Below are 5410 nucleotides of genomic sequence, written 5' to 3'. Positions count from 1 at the left end.
GCCAATGCAGCAGATGCAAAAGATGCGAGTTCAATCCCTGTGTCAGGAAGATCCCCCAGAGGAGGAAATGACAACACACTCCAGTATTCTTGCCTGGGAAATCCCATGGACAGAGGAGCCTGGAAGACTACAGTCCAGGGGGTCGCAAAAGAGTTGGTTCAGTTAGCTTACTAAAAAATATGATTGTAAACAAAATCTGTTTTTTAGTCATATACCTTAGGGGAATACATAAACCAAACCAACCCCTACAGTTTGTCTGGATTGAGTATTTCACTTTACGATTTATCTTTAAGTCACACTGATCTAGTTAAAGGCCATAGGCATTATTATTATTTTCTGTTATTAGCCAAATTCTTGTTTGCTTGTGGTCTGATTCTTTCAGGTATAGGCTTGTGTTAATTTGTAGGGTTGAGTTATTTATGTCATATTACAGTCCATTTCCTATGTGTTTTCCTCTCAAGTTGATCACCAATTCAAAATGAATTAAAACCCTAACCCCAGAAGTGGGACAAAAGGAGTGAAAATGGGACTTGAGAGAACGGAAGGATCATCTCTTGGTATTTTGGCCCAGTTGTCCTAGACCCCAAAGGCAGACAGAAGCACTCAGCTCAGAGGGGAGGGAAATAGGAATATAACAAAGATAAAAACACCAACTCCACCCAAATGACTCAAATGAAGGCGCGTCTTGGAGTCTTTTTGTTTTCCTGAAACTTGAGGCCTGAACCTAGGAGAGCACTGTCCAGCTGCCTGTGCTCAAATGGGAGCTTCATAAATCTCCAAAAAGTGGCTGAGCCTTTCTCTTCTCTCTTTGGCTCTGTTTCCTTCTTTGCTGAGCGTCCTGATTTGTCAGAGTGAAGGGAATTGCATCAGTCAGTTTTGAATCAGACAAAACCAAACCAAATGGACAGCCTTCCTTGGAAATGAAAAAATACTGGTGGGAATTTTTTTTTTCCACCACCCTGACTTACTAAGCAGCACTAAGTATATTAAAGAAGAGTGGACAGGATTTCAGATATATGAAGGGGAGCAGTAATTTGAACCCTGAGTTGGGTGGGGCTTGGGTAGGAAAGCAAAGGTATGGATTCAGCCTCATGATTCTCCCTCTCCCGCTGCAGATGAGAAGAGGTGAAGAGAGAAGCAGTGCAGGTGTGAAGGTGTACATCTGCAGGAATGCCCCTGTACATGCCGCTACAAGGAGTAAACAGAAAAGAGTCCAGGAGAGGAAAAGAAAAGCTGAGTGAAGTTGAACAAGAAAATACTCAGGTCAATAATAGTGATCATAAGAACCATTAGGGGTAAGGGTGATAATAAGAACTATACGCTGTATTCATCCATTCAACATGCATTTGTTCACTGCTGCTCTGGGCATGGCACGTTCTAGGGTCTGAGGATACAACAGTAAATGAAATTAAGCCACTCCTTTAGGAAGTTCTAGAGTAATACATATCAGGCAGGTAATGTTCCTCATCTCATCTATTGACCCTATGAAGTGGTTACTATTATCCCATCCTACAAATGATAAAACTGAAGCACAAAGAAGCTTTTATAACTTGGCCAAGTCTCACAGCTAAGTCAAAATTTGACCTCAGGTCCCTCTGACTCCAGAGCTCCTAGACTGTGATATGCACCCTCCACTAGTGAATCCCCAGTGAAGCCCCACTGGCCCAGCCTCAGTGGTGAGAACTCATTGGACCGACCACTTTCCCTCCTTGAACTAGATTCTATCCATCCATGGCAAAGAGGGGATGGAGTCACTGATCTCTGAAGTCCCCTCCTGCTTATTTGGAAACATTCTATACTGATATCCTCCCTGCTCCCAAGAGCTTCTCGTGGAGATGGGAGGAGCTAAGTGGATGTTCAAAAAGAGATGACAGCCCAGAGTAATGTTTCCCACACTGGGTTCCAAGGATTTCTTTCCCGGGATTCTGAAGTTTTCTCTGAGAATTTGATGTTTGTGAAACAGATTCCTTGAGAGCCCTCAGTTCCAGAGAGGAGCAGTCCTGGAGTTGCCCTCTGACCAGCAGAGAAGGGAGAATGATGGGGTGGAAGGAAGAAGGGTCTGCTGGACCTCAGGAAACAGCCTGTCTGGGCAGTTACCTTTCTTCCTGGAGGTACAGGACTGGGGCAGTCCCAGCATAGCCCCTCCCCTTCCCCTGCCTTCTTCTTTAAATACCTGCAAGTCATGGGGGAGAGTGGCTCAAGACGGAGCGGTTATATGTATATTTAAAGCTGTTTCACAGCAGAAACCAACACAACATTATAAAGCAATTATCCTCCAATTAAAAAAAGACTCTCTCTCTAAAAAATACCAGCAAGTCCATATGCCCGCTGAAGCTGGGAGAGGTGAAAGGCAGTGGGGGAATGTGTGGGGAGTGCCCAAGGTGGTTCAGGGTGCACCCAGAACTTCGAGGGTCAGGCTAGAGCATTTGAGGGAGGAGGGACGTGCTGCCAAATGGTCATGGGTGCCCAAACAAGGCGGGACAGGTCCCAGATATTCCCCTTAACCCCGACTCACCTCACCTGGCTGGTTAACTGTTCTAATGTGGAAAGTGAGGCTCGAGTGTGAGCCCAGCTTGCCCACGAGCTAAATGCAGCCCAGGTCCCCCTGATAAGCTTAGTCAACTTATTAAATTACACAGGAAAAATAGAGATGGAATATTAATTCCACACACCTCTCTCCTCTGCCTGGGGAACCTGCCTTCTCTGGGTTTCACTTTTCAAAGCCTGAAATAGATATGGAGATTTTGTGCTTAATTAAAGGAGAAGGGTGCTCACTTCAAGCCTTTTCAAAATCATTTTGGTTCTGAGCTCAGTGGAGCCAGTGAAGACCCAGTCACCATCTGGCAGGAAAGGTGTTAACTTGGAGTCTCCGGTCAATTCTAGACATCAGATTCAGAAACAAAGAGAATTAATTTCGGAGTCCCCCTTGGCCGGCCCCTCCCAGCCAGTAAGCCGAGAGCCTCTGTATTGACTTGCTAGGTATTAAAAAGTTAAGTCTGCTAGGTCACCTGCAACGCAGAATGCCAGGTGCCAGAGCCTGCCCCACCGGGCAGGATTATCTTATCAGCCAGGCTGATAACACTCAGGAAAGCCTGGCCATAAGGAGCAAATATTTATAAGCCCAACACCTTTCAGTCCGTAACAGATTAGGCACAGGATGGCAGCAAGAGCAGGGGGCTGAGTTAGCAATCAGCTCTGGCCTTCGGAGCCGGGTTCCTGATCAGAACCTTCCTGTGCGTGTTCGGCTCTCGAAGAAGGCATGTGAGTGCTGAACCGTGTAGGAGGCGCTTTCCCACCTATTCCCTCACCAGACCCTCATGACAGCCTGGTGAGAGAGTTATTGTGTTACTCCCATTTTACAGTAAGAGACTAAGGTACAGAGAGTTTCACTGATTCGCACTTTCACATTGCTAGCAAGTGGGACTTAAACTAGGTTTTCTGGTTCCAGAACTTGTTTGTTTTCTAAGCTGCAGCAGTGGCCTTGACTGCTTCTCACTTGGCCATGCTTTAAATTCACAGCTCCCCAAGGAGCCCCCTGTGCCCCTCGGTTCCCTGGTCACAAGCTCCTCTCACTTGGCAGATGAGGCCAACCAGAATCTGATAAAGAGGGAAAAGGAGATAGTGAACCCATGGGAACAGTCACTAAAATAGCCCTGGCCCCAAAACACACACATCCCTGTGGGCTCTCCGAGGGCTTAGAATTCATTCCTTTGGGTCTCCTGGTCTTTTCTGTTTATTCATTCTCCCTGGGAGAGGTGATTAAATGATTAGATGCAAATGAATTAGAATGAGAGGTCATCCGTGGTGTCAGAGGAGGTGTCACTGATTGGAGGGGTCACTGGTTCCCTCTGTGCTAGTGTGGAGGGAGGCTGGGGGGAACCTAGAGGAAGCCCCCTCCCTCTGGGTCTTGGGTTTCTTCTCCACCAAAGGAGACTAAATGATCTTAGACATCCTTACTTCCTGAACCTCAGAAAAATCTCTTGGGACGAGGAGCTCCATAACCCTTCTCTTTTCATCCTCAGCCAGGAGAGCAGGAGTATTCTGAGGAAACAACTTCTAAACTGACTGCAGAAGAGGTGAGTAGCTGGGGTCAGGAAGCAGCCCGTGCAGAGGCCTGGAGGTAAGTGCCAGCATGCGTGTCTGAGCAACTGTGGTCCCAAAGCTTAGGTTACAAGAGGTTGAGAAATAAGGCTCAGAGATAAGCAGGAGCCAGATTACAAAAAGTCTTGTAAGACCATGTTAAGGTGTGTGGGCTTTATCCTAAGAGCAATAGGGAGCCAGAAAGGAGTTAAAGCAAAGAAGTGGCGTGACAGTAGGTGTGTTTTAATACTTTCCCTCTGTTTGTTTCCAAGGCAAACCGTTCAATATCACAGTAATCCAAGTCTATGCCCCAACCAGTAATGTTGAAGAAACTGAAGTTGAACAGTTCTATGAAGACCTACAAGACCTTTTAGAACTAGCACCCAAAAAAGATGTCCTTTTCATTATAGGGGACTGGAATGCAAAAGTAGGAAGTCAAGAAACACCTGGAGTAACAGGCCAATTTGGCCTTGGAATACAGAACAAAGCAGGGCAAAGACTAATAGAGTTTTGCCAAGAAAATGCACTGGTCATAGCAAATACCCTCTTCCAACAACACAAGAGAAGACTCTACACATGGACATCACCAGATGGTCAACACCGAAATCAGATTGATTATATTCTTTGCAGCCAAAGATGGAGAAGCTCTATACAGTCAACAAAAACAAGACCAGGAGCTGACTGTGGCTCAGATCATGAACTCCTTATTACCAAATTCAGACTTAAATTGGAGAAAGTAGGGAAAACCACTAGACCATTCAGGTATGACCTAAATCAAATCCCGTATGATTATACAGTAGAAGTGAGAAATAGATTTAAGGGCCTAGATCTGATAGATAGAGTGCCTGATGAACTATGGACGGAGGCTCGTCACATTGTACAGGAGACAGGTATCAAGGCCATCCCCATGGAAAAGAACTGCAAAAAAGCAAAATGGCTGTCTGGGGAGGCCTTACAAATAGCTGTGAAAAGAAGAGAAGCAAAAAGCAAAGGAGAAAAGGAAAGATATAAGCATCTGGATGCAGAGTTCCAAAGAATAGCAAGAAGAGATAAGAAAGCCTTCTTCAGTGATCAATGCAAAGAAGTAGAGGAAAACAACAGAATGGGAAAGACTAGAGATCTCTTCAAGAAAATTAGAGATACCAAGGGAACATTTCATGCAAAGATGGGCTCAATAAAGGATAGAAATGGTATGGACCTAACAGAAGCAGAAGATATTAAGAAGAGGTGGCAAGAATACACAGAAGAACTGTACAAAAAAGATCTTCATGACCCAGATAATCACGATGGTGTGATCACTGACCTAGAGCCAGATATCCTGGAATGTGAA

At 45.4% G+C, this 5410-nt stretch overlaps 1 long non-coding RNA gene across 1 annotated transcript; it reads left to right on the top strand.

Moving 5' to 3' along the window:
- Positions 1–1119: 1119 nt before the first annotated feature.
- On the top strand, positions 1120–4392 carry LOC113898985. The gene is made up of 3 exons (XR_003512806.1): positions 1120–1263; positions 4023–4076; positions 4353–4392. It is a non-coding gene; the product is annotated as an uncharacterized LOC113898985 (long non-coding RNA).
- The last annotated feature ends 1018 nt before the right edge of the window (positions 4393–5410 follow it).

Source organism: Bos indicus x Bos taurus, chromosome 1 (assembly GCF_003369695.1).
Source record: "Bos indicus x Bos taurus breed Angus x Brahman F1 hybrid chromosome 1, Bos_hybrid_MaternalHap_v2.0, whole genome shotgun sequence".
In the NCBI taxonomy this organism is placed as follows: domain Eukaryota; kingdom Metazoa; phylum Chordata; class Mammalia; order Artiodactyla; family Bovidae; genus Bos; species Bos indicus x Bos taurus.
This window is presented reverse-complemented; position numbering and strand designations above follow the sequence as displayed.